The sequence below is a fragment of the Ixodes scapularis genome, unplaced genomic scaffold (genome assembly GCF_016920785.2).
Source record: "Ixodes scapularis isolate PalLabHiFi unplaced genomic scaffold, ASM1692078v2 PGA_scaffold8__174_contigs__length_109621045, whole genome shotgun sequence".
Taxonomy (NCBI): Eukaryota; Metazoa; Arthropoda; class Arachnida; order Ixodida; family Ixodidae; genus Ixodes; species Ixodes scapularis.
Genome location: NW_024609883.1, coordinates 19,983,551 through 19,999,136, shown reverse-complemented (window position 1 = coordinate 19,999,136; position 15,586 = coordinate 19,983,551). Strand labels below are relative to the sequence as shown.

General features: G+C 44.4%; 1 pseudogene; it reads right to left on the bottom strand.

The window, feature by feature from the left end:
* Window positions 1-496: 496 nt before the first annotated feature.
* Window positions 497-2,264, bottom strand: LOC115330855 (annotated as a pseudogene).
* Window positions 2,265-15,586: the final 13,322 nt, after the last annotated feature.

Here is a 15,586-nt window from a genome sequence, read left to right as displayed (position 1 = left end):
AGAATTATACAATTGGTATCAACTAGTTTGAAAAGGTCATGGTCGAAGAAAACAAGTAGATCGCTACATAAGGCACACTGTTATAATTAGATATTGTACAATCGGCTGGATGTTGTGAGGACATTGACAGCTTATAGGCAGCCACTAATAACTCGGAGGTTCCACAGTGTTCCGAGGACAGCTGAGGCCACCGCTGTAATACAAAAAACAAAAACTACACTTTTCTACACATTCCTTGGTCAAGGTACAATAATGTTGAAAATATCTTAACTTGCATCTGGTGGTGCTGCTACACTGCACCGCAGCGATTGTTTGGTGCAGGTCAAGGAAGCCAAGTGAAGTAAACCGTCTTGGAGCTCTGTGGCATGCTGCACTTCATAAGCCAGTATTGCTTCACAGCTTTAAACGCTATATATGTGAGTCAGTTAGAAGACTACATTACTCCTCAAGAAACCGAAGAAAATGAAAGGCTCGAATAGAACATGCCTGCACAGCTTTAAGAAGTACTCTGGGTGGTCTCACATACGTAGCCTGTGGACTTGCTGCCTAGCTTTACACTTTGATATTGTATCAGATATTTCAGCTTTTTTTTCCGCGCGAACCAGTGCTGAATGACTCTTGCACTCAGAGAAAACAAATCATCATAAACACTTTCGTCAGATAGAGTAATAGACTTTGGAATATTCTGGTGAAAAAGGACACAAAGAGTTCGCCCTACGTTCTCCTTTCAAATTAGGTTGTTGATGCATGTCTCGAAGACTTCCTCACAAGCTTCAACAAATAATCTGAAAGAAGCAGAAGGAGCTCAGAGGATTCCAAAGTGGGAGTCGGCAGTGTCTTTCACACTCAAATACAAGAGCACTTGATTTACCTCAGAAAAACACGCATTTTCTGTCCTCAGCTCACATTTCTGGGATGTTCCTACACAGGAATGAACCTTAAGGAAGTTCGATGACAACCACCCAGCAAAATAAACGATGGTGTTCTTTTCTATTGCCAAAGGGTAGTCTGAAGGCGAATCGTCTGCCGTGGTAAGAAAAACTGCGCTTCCTAAGGCAAGAGGAGGAGAAGGTGGCAAGAGGCGTGCTGGGAACGTAGCAAAGAGAGGTATGTCGTCAGCACAGTTTGATTTTTTCCGACAGCTTAAATAGGTTTCTAATCGAAAGGTGCGTGAACGCGGCCTGAAATTGACGGAAAGTGGAGTTCGTGTTTGCACCTGATATTGAACGTATAACAGCAACAGTGTTTTCAAGGGTGTCCTCGTTCAAATGGCGGTTTTAAAAGTGCGAAAAACCGTAATTAACCGCGAGGTGATTGCAGAGCAGCAGCAGTGACCTAACTCTCAAGCGGAAGCCACGAATGCACTGCGGCTGTCTTCTACATCCGAGCACTTGCAGGCTTTTAAAAACCAGAATGCACTCTTTCAAAAACTTAACACGGATAGAGCCGTTACACATTGCAGAGGCATATGGCGTCTTTGCAGATTTCTGCGAGCTATTTAGGCTGTCAAAGACACGGTCGATTCTTTCGACGAATCTTGCTGTATGAACAGCTGTGGCTGGCAATTGCCAGCCACAGCTGTTCATACAGCGAGCCACAGCCAGCACATCTTTGACGAGAAGGCCCAAATAAAATGCTTCTCCTTCAGCTTTGGCATAGAACGGATGTCAAGTTTGCGGTCCTTCTCATAAGCGTCCTTGATGTATTAACTTTTCACTGTGTAATCACCAACTTTTTAGTCGTATTGGAATAACATGTTTCTGAGTCACTTCAAAAGGTGCGGAGCATCGAAAAGGAAAAAAAAGTGGCTAGCCATTGATCTCTACGTAAGGCTTTTCGGCAGTTACGTTGCTTGAAAAAGAGAGACGTTCTAACACCCTTCATCGCATACAACAGCTACCGCCTCCAGGTTAGCGTCCACAAGGGCGCTGTAGCACTGGAAAAAGAGATATTTTATTACATCTGAAGGTGTGGCTTTGTGAGCGAAAAAAATAGCCAAGCGGCTGCTTCCACGGTGTTCCGACTCCTTTCGCCCTGAACATGAGAATCTTCTTTGCCAGCTTTTTGCCTTGCTGTCCACTATGTTCCTCAAGTCCTTCAAACCTGTCAGACGAGGGGTTGTATGAAAGCTTTTTTTGATATGCATTTCATTAAAGGCTATGCTGCAGGCGTTATCCGCTCGAGAAAAAGAAGCTGCCCGCCTCTTTATCAGCTCGAAAATAACAGGGTAAAATCCCACCTTCAGTGGCACACGCTGAAGCCATAGCTGCAGTGACCTTACTGATGGCAGCCTAAGCAGTCGCCTGCAATACTTATAGCCTTTGGGGCTATGAAAGTAGAGGCCTAAAGTCAAGGCTTTGTTGTGGCTGCACCATCTCTGGCCAAACCGGCTCACATTGCGCATTCTAAGCTGGGCTTCAACGAGTGCGGCGACAGAAGGAGACACATGAACGCGGACCCTCCCAGCGACTTCGGCAACAGTCCTCATCTGAAGTTGTCTTTGCAGCCTTTTTTGCAGCCTCTTGTTACGCTCTTGAAGCTGTTGCACCTTGGCTCTCAGGGCGTTCACCTTCTCGTTGTCGATGCTGCGGCTTTTGCAGGGTGCTGCAATTTGACAAATGACCCAGATTAGGTCTCCAAGAAAAACTTGCATTCGCCATCAATTTATTAGATGTGCTATTCACGCTCAAGAATATTCCTCAATAATTTGAAGTGTCTTTAAACAAGAATAGGAAGTGTGACAAACTACAGATATGCAGTTCAAGTTTAGGAAAGCAGCAGTACATCTTTATGTCGGACAGGGTGCTTCATGTTGGCCAGAGACCTGACAGTCCAAAAAGACAAGTGTGCACACAGAAAAATTCAAGTCAGAATAGGCATCCAAACTGTGAAATGCATTTTCTTAAAGCTTGGCCATACGTTACCTATGCCCATGGCACTGTAAGAGTGAAGCGCTCGCACAACAACAGGCAACTAAAGTTTGGCAGATAGGACAAGGGACCATGACAGGCTCAGCATTACACAGATTTGACCACGGCAGCTTTTCGATAACTTTAAAAAACACTGTCTTACGTGAGGCTTTGTGGGAAGACTTATGATTCAGTGAAACCGGTTCAGCTGTTTTGATTTGACGGTGTTAACACCTGCGTGCGGAACAGTTTTTTTTTGTGCTTGACAGTGACAATACTGTGAAACAAATATGTGGTGAACTTTGAACAAACTTCGATTTGTAACTGCTAGCTAGCCGGTCTGGTGTTATGTGACCCCAGGCGTCATCTGCTCTCAAGATAAAGTTTAGTATCCCCTGGTGTTTTTTGAACCTCGGCGTTTTATTTTTGCGGCCTGACCTTTTATAACTTCACAAAAAAAATTTGCAAAAGAAAAAAAAATGTTCGCGTCATAGAAAGCACTCACATTTCTGAGAAGGCCCAGCTGCACAGCCAGATAAAGTCTCTAGGCGACGGTGAAGAAACCAAAATCTCCATGTCAGCCACGTCCCCGCTGGACTCTTGAGCAGGAGCAGCATCTTGACGTAGAGCGTAGCTGTGATCAACCGCACAAAAAGAGAGAAAGAAAGAAAGGATTTTGCAAAAACTGCAAGTAAGAAAGCAAGTTCAACAGAGTGCAAAGTTGGGCGAGTTGGTCGTTCATTTAAGGTGGCAGAAACAGTGCCTCTCTGCGTACATTTACAGCGCCTGTGTGTATACTCCTTGTTTCCTATCCTTCGTCAAGTTGCGCTGTTTCTACCACTGAAGAAAGCAAGCTCACAAAGAAAAGGGAATAAAAAGGTGCCACAAGCAATATCCGGCCACCACTTATTATGGGCCCCTAGTCGACTGTTCTCTAGTAAGGTGCACGATTGTGTGTGGTCCAATGAAGCCACAGAAATACGCTCTGCAAATTTAATGCGAACTTAACAAAGGTGTAGAGGTTGAAGTCCTCCCTTATTCCTCTATATGAAAGCATAAAAAGTATATTCACCTTCGTTCACGACCGGTTTAATTCAGAAGACTGGTCGTCAGGGTGACTACAGGAACTCCACCCGTCTGAGTGGCCGGAGTACGTGCAGCTCGATGAGGCTGGCGAAATCCTGTCTGAAAATTTAGCATGAAGTTAGCCATGGAATAGTAGTTGAGTTCCTTCCTATGAGTCTATTGTAACACACGACAAAGGAAATCACCTTGTTCCCACGAAAGTTTCATTTCGGAAGACTGGTCGTCAGGGTGACTACAGAAGCTCCGTGAGTCTGGACTGCCAAAGCATGTGTAGCTCGATGAGGGTGTTAAACTAACCTCTGCAAATTTATGGTGAATTCGTATATTTTAACACAAAATGTAAATCACTTTCTTTAATATGCAGCTTTATTATGGAAGACTGGGTGTCGGCAAGGCAAAAGATGCTCTGTGGACCGATATTGACGTTGATTATGTCACTTCAAGTAAAACGTCATTATAAACGGGCCTGGACTGAACTTCTAGCAGTACCTCTATCCATGTTCTACCAGCTTTTCCCAGCTAATCTCACCTAGTTTTTTGCGAAATGCTCAAGTCATAAAGACCATGCATGAGGTAATGCAGTGGTGCTGGCAGTTGCTGCCACTTTATGTTGGTTAAAGTGAAAAAGCTCGCCATGCACAACTGCTGAACCTGGAGAGCTTTTGCTGGAAATGTCGCCATGTGTCGTCTCTCCAAATAATAACAAAAAGTTATGGGCCCACAAAACCAATATTTCAACCTCGTGTGGTGACTATTTTTCTAAGAGCGGGTTAACCATGCTTAGTTACAAAGTACACGGAAGGTTTATTGGTCTGCGTATTTTTTGTGGGAAGCACATTTGGCAACGCATTGTGACGCAGGTGTCCAGGGCGCAGGAAAGCTGACTCCTCAAAATGTAAGGAGCAAACTACATGCCTCGTAGCTGCCATGGAGTCTTCCCCTGTAGACTTTGGGTTTTGCAGAACCGAACCCAGGCTTCGCGCGTGCAGATAAGGCATGGTGCTATGAGGGTGCCGTAAATACTTACGAAAAAAAAAATGGCCAAAATGTCCACAAACCAAAGCAAATCAGAGCAAGGGCATTAACAAATGCATGACATCAACGCTCTGTGTACATCATAAAGAGTAAAAACACGAGTTTTACGCACAGGTACCCTATTATATATTTGTGTTGTACCACTGATAACCACGCCGATGATCACGACTCTAGGCTCCTCTGAGCCAGGCCGGTACAGGTAAATATTAATATCGTGGGTACTTTTATAATGACGGCACACAACGCTGCGAAGTCAACATTCCTAGTATAACATATTACGCCTTCAGGTGTAGTTTCTTGTGCACATCCAGACAACCCTAATATTTTAAAGTAAAACTGACAAGAGTTAAGAGAAGACCCAACAAGGGGGCATAGACATCACACAGCAGTCATGTCACTGAGAGTAGCGAAGTCTCACCTTCGAGAGTCGAGGGGAAACCGGTGTAGCGAGATGCCAGCCGTGCGGATGTCGCTTTCACACATTTCCACGGAGCACCGTTTCTTTGCGTATCGCGCTGTGCTCATCGTCGCAAAAGACGTTGAGCCCCTTCGGCGCAGTTGCGTCCAAGATCCAAGCGCGCGACAGCCGAGTTCCCGCGCAGGTAACTGGGCTAATCACGCCTGAGAAAACGACAAAACTCCCCAAACGGTGTTAAAGGGGCCATGAAACGAATTTGGGTTGGGATGAATAATTTTAAATTGGGACTTTACTAATCGCATATCGTTCAGTTGGCCAAAAGAAAGAGACAAGCAAGTCAAAAGCCAGCTTTTCGGTACGAACATTTGAAAATATAGCGGACTCTTTTGTACCTTTTTGCCTTCGAAAGCTCTCCGCCTTTTCACTATGATACATCCGCGGTTCCAAAAATGCGTCACCGGCGCAAAACTGACGTCACCAGAGCCCAGCTCACGCATAGGACACGAGAACTGCGTCACTCGGACGTATGCGCTCGTCAACAATCAATCCGTCGACGAATATTTGGATTCGCGTTCATGGCCAATGAGTGCCTTGACGGAACTTATTGTCACTGAGGAATGACAAGTTCTATGGTGTGCATAAAAAGCACGGTGGAAGCTAGGAGTCATCGCACCGGTGCCGAGAAAATGTCACGACCACGTGATTTCACAATTCGCATTTGAGTTGAGGACTAAAGCGAAGGAGAAAGAAGTAGGAAAATCGTTTCATGCCGCCTTTAACTGCCGCTAAAACAATTAAAAGCGAAGAGCACGTGGAGGCCCAAACACAAGCAAGCAGACGGACGTCAGCAGCCTGCCTTTCCGCGCGCCACGAGGTCTACAAAAAACTGCAAATATCGCTATTGCTAGTAGGCCTTTTTGCTAGTGGCGTACAGAGGACGCTAATAAGAAGTGTGCATAATATTAGCAAAAACACAGACAGTTTTGAATTTTATAGCGCGTTAAATATGATTCATATCATCTAATAATTATATTTAGCTTGTTTCAAAATACTACTGATTATACTTCGAGTCACAAACTAATTAATTTTAATAATGTTTGTCCCCACCTCTCCTAGTCGCGCTTCAATCGCATCTTTCACGTGACCCTCCAGGTCGATGTCGCTGGCGATTTCTTTTGAACCGCTTTTTGGCCGAAGCTTCGCTACCCATGTACATATACCTTGCCGGAAGCCTGAAGTCACGCGGTGCCTCGCTTCGGATGACGAAACTTCCGGCTCAAACGCCGGTCACCTATTGCCGACACAATTTTCACGTGTATAATGTGCTTTCGGACTGCACTGGCTATCGGGATTTGCGGGATGGTCAATTTTTTTAATAGTTATTTCTTGAGTCGTGAAAATACCGTCCTAATCTTACCCCTTATACCCTCCCCCCTCCCCGGTCAGGGTGTCCCGCGTTTCGCCTGCAGGAAGGTGGTCACACTAAAGAGCGCCCGTTTACACACTTTACGGCGTCGGCGTTGCCGCCGGTGTCAGCGTAACCGCGCTAAATTTAGAGGAAAAATTGACGTCACGTTACCCCAAAACCAATTCAATTCCCCGCACAATTTAGCGGGCAATTCAGTTTCTACGCTAGATTTAGCTGAAGAATTAAGTTTTCCTGCTAGATTTACGTAGAAAGTTGACGTCACTTCACCTCAACAACAATTCAGTTCCTTGCTGAATTCAGCGGGGAATTAAATTGGTGTTGAGGTCAGTGACGTCAATTTTCCCGTTTAATTTAGCGCAGAAGCTGAATTTGTTCAGAGCTGCCCTACTCCCCCCCCCCCCCCCCCCCTCCGCCAAAAAAAGATAAAATAAATAAATAAAAGTTTGGAAATAAACCTGAATAAATTCGGTGTTGCAGTCCGCCATGTGGAAACGGAGGCAATTTCGGTTTCTAGAATCCGGAAAATAAGCCGGTCCCTAATGGAAAACCCTAATATGGACAGCGTAATATATTCATATTACGGTAAAAGCAATGGAATTCCATACCGCATAAATCTTTATTGTACCCCCATGTGACGTATGGGGATCCAACAAGGATTTACAGTTCAAGTGTATTTAGCGTATTATGAATATTAGAATCCAAAGAAATGACTCCTGTATTCTTGCGAACACCAATAAAGCTATATGCGAGTTGGAATATCATGTTCAGCACGACATCTCGTTGGAACGCTAATTCTTCTAGTTTGTACGTCTGAGTGATGAAAAACGAAAAAAAAAGTTGATGTCGTCAAATTATAAATGAAGAAGAAAAACACTGTGCATATCCATACCAAGTATATTTAAGAATATTCGTAAGCTGGAGGAACCGGCTTTAACTGCCAAATATTGTATTCCTTAGAATCCTCAATCAAAAACTTGATGTTTGAAAACAGATTGTGAGATACGTTTTAATGAAAACAGCACCTGCTAGCTGCAGCCATTTACAAACTGCAAGATAAATTTTTGTGATCAGTTCGCGACAAGTAACAGTTCCTCACTGAGACGGATTGATTCGACATTATGTCCACGTTCATTTCGGAAAAATCAGCTTCATAGAAACTGCCTCGAGTCATTCTGAGCTCGGTCAATGAAATATACGTATCAGCAGTCTGCTCCCAGTATTCCGGCTTCGAACCAAAATAGAGTATCTGGAATGCACAGCTTTGAAGAAAAACGAACTGGTGCCTGCTGGCTTGTAGGCCGTGGAAACTGGAAGAGAGATTTGCGATTAGCTGCGTTCAAAAAGCAATTACTTTGACAAGCCACCTACAGCACGCTAAGGCAGAATGATTTAGAATTACATGAAAGGGGCGTAGATATCCTCTTCCAACGTGACTGGGCACACGTCGTTCTCGTCCGTGCGTATTACAGAAAAATAAGCTTTAATGCAGGTGCCACCAGTCGTTTTCAGCTTCGTCAATTAAAAATGCTGTACCGGTTGTCTGTCTTTAGTATTCCTGCTTCGAACCGAACTAGAGAATCTGCAACTCTCACTTTTAAATAAACAACTGGGGCTAGGTGGCTTGTAGGCCATGGAAACTGCTGAAAGATTTGCCTTAAGTTTCGTCCAAGTAGAAATTCTTTCGAGTAGCCACGTAAAGTAGACTTAGCCGGAAAGATTCAAAATTATATGCGCACGACATACATATCCTCTTGCGACGTAACAGCCCTATTGAAAAAGGGCAATATGAACTCTGCTTATTGGAACTATTGTATTCCAATGAAGTTGATGGACACCGACAAAAACTTAATGTTATCCGATTAACTTTATACGCACAATGTGAATTCATATCGGATCGCAGTATCCCGATGTAATATGCGGTTATTCGTATACAACAGGATATTGGAGCGCACTACCACAATATAACTTTCGGGTATTGGTATAAACACGATGTCGGAGCACAATACCGTGATTTAATGCGCGGTTATTGGAATAGAATACGACACGGCGCGCAAATTGGTGACCGACATGGACATACTGTATATCCAGACGATATATAAATATCGGTCGTCGATCACGGGCCCAAAGGAGAATCCAATATGACGTCGCTTGCATATATCTTTAAACGAATTCCAAGTTACCAACATGAATTAGGTCGGCATACACTCTTAGAAAAAAGGGGACCAAAAGGAGGTAACAGACCACCTTTACCACCCTCCTCCCGGCCAGGGGAGAAGCGCTCCGCTTGTTACCTCCTCAGGCGCAGCGGACACTAGGAATGCGGTGCTACAAGGTGAAGTTCGCCTTGAAGGGGCACCAAAGAGGTAAATATTACCTCCCAGAGGGTGCACGTGTTCGAGCACTGCCAAAGTCTGGGTGCTGCGATTGGCTGTGGAAAGGCGCAAACCAGTTCGCTAATTGGTCTCCTCGTATGACACGTCATTCTTCGCGCATGCGTGGGAGAGCTCTCGCCCGGCCGACCGGGAGCGTCGGCGCCACAGGTCGGCGCCTTCCCCGTCGACGCTCCCGGTCATAACGGCATAACGGTCTTTCTTCTCGAACATTCGACGGAGGCGTCCCTGCGCAGAAACGTTCCTTATTGTTCTGTTGGGCTCAGTCTGTTCTTACGAGGTCACTGAGAGCACTGCATTGACTTCATTCGAAGATCCAAGTCGTGTGCACCGTATGCAGGTAAGGAAATATTCTGCGCGGGCGGCAGTTGGCGTCGGTTATGACCGCCCGGGAAGGCGACCTCCGTCTTCCTTAGACAAAGGCTTGGCGGACATGTTGGCACGTTTGAAGGCGTCGAGCTTTCGATAAAATTAGTGTGGCGCGAACGCAGACACGATTTAGACCATCGTAATTCATAAAGAGCAAGAACAGAAATGACTGTCGCTGGCACTAGAGCATATTTAGAAGGTTGACATTCGCCAACCAGTGGCGTAACCAGCAGTTTTTCCCAGTGTATTTGTGTGCGGGTGGAGGAAGGGGAGAGCAGCGGTTCGGCGAGCCGGGCGGCCGGGCGACAAGGCGCCTTTTGAATCGGGGGTCGCCTAGGTTTAAGACGTGAGGAGGTAGGAGGTTTTCTCTTTTTGGGGCCGTTGGTGTGTCGCGTCGGACGTTAAATTGAGGATCTGATCAAATATTTGAAAATCTCATAAGGTGGTTGCTGTCTTTTTTTTTTTCGCAGAGCAGTAGTCGATCAGGCATTCATTGGCGGCACCGGCCAACAGGCCCGATTAATTCTCAACGTCGTTGATATTTGTAAAAGTCAGTGTTGCACACTGATTTTTAATAGCAACGTTTTTGTTTGTTTGTTTTTAATTTAACGAGGTTTAATAAATAGTTTGTCAAAATGTCACGTTATGAAATACCGAATATAAATGTCTGAGCTAATTATTTTTGCGCTTCACAAACATTAATAGTAGTATATTACGGAATGAGGTCATGAAGGTGTTACCGGCAGCGAGACTAGCAATTATATTGTCTTGGCATTTTCTTTGCGTGTGATCAGGCATTTCTAAAACATCAGTCAGTAGGCGAGTTAGATATAACTCAAGTTTGCATTATTTGAAGTTGATTGAATATATTTCTTTCGTCCTGCGGCAACGTTGTAGGGTGATTTCGTCGAGGGTACTGGATGCCTGCTACCTTGGACTCATCTCGTGACAGTTCTTAACACTGTTAACTGCAGGTAAGCGTAGTTCAATATTTTATTCTGTATTTCTAGTTCCCATTTGTGCATTTGAAATGGGGCTCTTGATCTTTATGTTTATTTTGTGTGTGTGCTGTTTGTTCATTTCCGAGAGAAAATTGAGGGTATTTGGAGTAAATAAATTAGGGTAAGACACAGAAGGCGCTTGAGTGCGTCTCTTTCGGTGTTCGTTTTTTGTGTTTTCGTCCTTGTGCGCTGTTCTTCTCATGTCTAAATAAAACATACATTGAATTTTAATCAGGCAAATCACTTCGGCAAAAATATTTACATATTTGCCGAAGTTTGACATTCGGCAATTAGAAATTATTCGTGCGCTCCGCAATCATTAAAAGTAGTATATTACGGAATAAGGTCATTACGTTGTTGCCGGCAGAAAGACTAGCAATTATAATGTCGTCATGACTTTTTTTTTTGCGTGTGATTAGCCTTCTTTAAAAGTCGAATCTTTCAGTAGGCGCGTTAGGTATGGCTCAAGTTTGCATTATTTGAAGTTGATTGAATATATTTCTTTCGTCCTGCGGCAACGTTAAGTGCAGGGTGATTTCGTCGAGGTTACTGGATGCCTGCTACCTTGGACAAATCCCGTGACAGTTCTTAATACTGCTTACTTCAGGCAAGTGTAGTTCGGTATTTTATTTTAATTTCCTTGTTCCCATTTGTGCACTTGAAATGGGGCTCTTGATCTTTATGTTTATTTTGTGTGTGTGCTGTTCTTTTCATTTCTGAGAGAAAATTGAGGGTATACTTCGAGTAAATAAATTAGCGTAAGACACACAAGGCGCTTGAGTGCGTCTTTTTCGGTGTTCCTTTTTGTGTTTTCGTCCTTGTGTGCTGTTCTCCTCATGTCTAAATAAAACATACATTCAATTTTAAATTTTAATCTGACAAAGTTCTTCGGCAACAAAATTTACATCTTTGTCGAAGTTCAACATTTGGCAGTTAGAAATTATTCGTGCGCTTTGCAAACATTAATAGTAGTATATTACTGAATAAGGTCATTAAGTTATTGTCGGCAGAGAGACTAGAAAGTATATTGTTGTCTTGGCATTTTTCTTTTTTGCGTCTGATCAGGCATTTTTAAAAGCGGATCATTCAGTGGGCGAGTCAGATGGCTCAAGTTTGCATTATTTGAAGTTGATTAAATATATTTCTTTCCTACTGCGTCAACGTTGTAGGGTGATTTCTTCGAGGGTACTGGATGCCTGCTACCTTGGACGCAACTGCAGGTAAGCGTAGTCAGATATATTATTTTGATGTTCTTGTTCGCATTTGGGCACTTAAAATGAGGTTCTTGATTTTAATATTTTCTTTGTGTGTGTGTGGTGTTCTTTCATTTTCCAGAGAAAATTGAGGGTATACTTCGAGTAAATAAATTAGAGTAGGACACACAAGGCGCTTGAGCGTGTCTTTTTCGGTGTGTTCTTTTTCTTTGTTTTCGTCCTTGTGTACTGTTCTTCTCCTGTTTAAATAAAACATACATTCAATTTTAATCTGGCAGAGCACTTCGGCAAAAATATTTGCATATTTGCCGAAGTTCGGCAGTTAGGGTTGGCGGTCATGTGGGTCTGCTGTGGTGCTGAGTAGCTAATATGGTGTAGCGCTCTGTGGTGTACGTTCTTCCTCTATCTTTGTCTTAAAGCGCACTCATGTTTTTTTCACGTACAATACCAACTCGCCCAACAATCAGCCCTTGTATATACTAACCTAGCTGCTACAGTAGTTGTACCCCTTTGACTAAGATTTTTTAGTCTTCTAAGTAAATCGGGGTGACAAATTTAAACATGACCGGCGAATACAAAGTGCTTACTAATCTACGATTACCACCAGCCATGTGATAATTTTAGTCAGTGGTGGTTAGTCAACAGTTAAACTAGTCACATCTGGTAAGTATGGTTGATGCTTTATAATGCTAGAATCAGTGGCCCATCAAATGCTCAAAATGCGTCTTAGAAAAATCTAATATTTCTTCACAGTTTATTTAAATTGGGGATGATATGTTTCAACTTCATATCACATGATTTCCACATTTTTTTGGTTCCAGGCAGGCGGTGCAATCTACCCCGTGGCTGTCAGCTCAAGCCTAAGTAATCCTGAGGCGCCCAGCGATGTGGCAGTGGAGGGAGACCCCGAAGCCGCGTCGCCTGCTGAGGCAGTCCTGGTTGCATTCTGCCTCTACTTCCTCTTTGACTACACGTATCATCACCAGTTCAGGCGCAGATTCATTGCACTAGAGTACTTAAGTGATCTGAAACACTCAAATGTGGAGTCACGTGCAACGAATTGCTTTCGAACCTAAACGAAATGCCAAAAAGTAGTGTCTCTTTTAATGCCTTTTTATGCAGGTTTAGGAATTTTTTATGTCACTTGTTTAATGCTTTTTTTTTTTTTTTGTCTGACATAAGCCAGGATTGTTGATTCTGAGAGTTGCAGAAGGTCAATGATATTGCTTTAGAGTCACATTTTTGTAATTTCCGAACTCACAGCTTTTTGCTTTGTGCAGCATTGGCATACTTAATTTATCTCAGTGTACTTCATACTTGGTGCCTCAAAGCATTCGAGGGTTGTGGTTCCATGTTCACACTGATTTGTGCTTGCAAGGTTTAAATACAGCTCATTAGCCGCAGGAGATACAAGCCATTTCTTCTTTCCACATTGGTAGAGCAAATCCCGGAGTCTGCTTTCCTCTACTCCAGCGTTCATTCCACTACTGTGGATAGGACGGGCATAGTGTACTGCTCTCCTTGAGTTGCAACGTACTAGTCATTGCTAGCCGTGTATTGGTTTGTATTGCTGTTTGCGATATATGTGATAAAGAATCTATTTTATATCACAGTGCGTTCATTTTGATTCTGGTTTGTACAAAACTCAGTCATTTGAGTTCACCCCAGTGAAGCTTCGCTATTCCAAGCAGTGTTCCAAGCATTCACTGTTATTTTCCGGGTAGACACCGATTGTTTATGTACTTTTTGTGATAATTTTATTGACTGACGCGAACTAGAGCCCCGAAAGTGTTGTTCCAGATGCCTTTATTGCGCTTAGTGGTTTCATCTTAGAACTTTTATAAGATGTATAGTCATGCCATTGATTTTTATGCCATTTTGTCTGTGACAGCCACAATAAAACATTGTCATTTACTTTCAGAACTAGGCCGTCTTCATCTATTGTAAGGCCCATCATTGAAACATGTACTATCACACCCACAAAGGGCCATAGTACCTTGTTTTAGGGGGCAAATGTGATTCCATCAAGTGTACATTTAACCTGTATTAGGGGGTGAACTGGGCCAGTTGGTTGCTGTTATACATGATGGGAAAAACAGCTCGGAAATCGCGGAATACGAAGAACAAACACGTCACGACAGCACTGTCCTGTCGTGTTTGTTCCTCGTAGTGCGCGTTCTCTGGGCAATAGACCCTTTCTGAAAGTCAGTCTACCCACCTTGTGCAGAGCCAGACCCGACGCTCTAATGGCGGAACTACACCGTTTCTCCACACCAGAAAAATCGAACGTCTTCGAAAGCATAGAGCAGCAAAAGGAAAAGATGTTGGCCGTTTCACGTCATCTTCGATACACGAAATCGACGGTGCTTGATTTAGTCGCGCTTGATCTCCTATCACCGCCATTAGAGCGGCAATATTGGAGCTTTTTGGACTGCCACAAGAGGACTCTGACTTTTGAAAAGGGTCTATTTTCCTCGTCGTGTACATTTAACCCCAAAGTGGATCATAGTTCCCTCCAAAAGGAGGTAAAAGCAGCGCCCTCAATTACGTCGTCTTACCTCTCAAAAGGGTTGAAATTACCCCCTAAAGGAAGTAAAGGCTGACCCTGAAAGGATGCACTTTTAACACCAAAAGGAACTAAGGTTACCTCCAAAAGGAGGCAATGTTGCACCCTAACCAAGGAGGTAAGTTTGCACCCTCGTTGCAGGCGGTAACGTTACCCCCAAAAGGGGTTGCCTTGTGTGCTCGTCAGTTTCCCCCCTCAAGAAGGGTACTGCAGTACCCTTTTTTTAGGAGTGTATACCCCGGACTAAGAGGAAACGTGACACGATATTGAGCTTTCGTGAAGCAACAAGTGGATATCGGTATGCCCACATATACGACATCGCGTGAATGACATTGAAAAAAAAATGAAAGCCGTTTACAATTCCCTGTAACGCCGGTTAGAGCGCAGCTCTTGAGGAGGAAGATGTAAGCGTACTGAGGGATAGGTGACTCCTTGAGGTCACGTGACCTCAAGGGGGTCACGTGACCTCAGGGGCTCACGTGAGCTTTGGGGGTCATGTAACCTCGGGGGTCACGTGACCTGAAGGGGTCACATGACCTCAGGGTGTCACGTGACCTTAGGGCGTCACGTGATTTGGGTGTGTCACGTGACCCCCTTAGGTCACGTGACCCCCTGATGTCACGTGACTTCCAGAAGTCACGTGACTTCAGGGGGTCACGTGACCTAGGGGGGTCACGTGACCTGGGTGGGTCACGTGACCTCGGGGGGGTCACGTGGCCTCGCGGTTACGCCGACGGCGACGGCGACGCCGACGCCGCTCAAGCCGGAAACGAGCCCCTAAGAGCTGCGCTCTAAAAACTGCACGAGTTACCATACGGCAATGCGTTAGACAAAGATATTGGATGTGAATGCACACGATACACAAACGCTCTGCGTTGCGAACGCATTAACATTGATCGAAACGTGGAAGTATGTACAGTCGGGGACAAAATCCCCACGACGCGCGAGCTGTGACTGAAACGCATTGCTCTGCTATCTACCGGCTGGTTGCCTGGCTTCAAGATCACTCAAAAGCGCATGCGCGTCCTACTTTGCCTGCAAGCATGCGTGTTTTCCCGCTTTTCTGCGTCGCGGCGCCTAACTCGGAATCTGGCGCGTGGTACCGCCTCGGAGATTGCGCTTACTGACATGGCACATATCAAGCATGCCACATATCAAGCTCAGCTGGT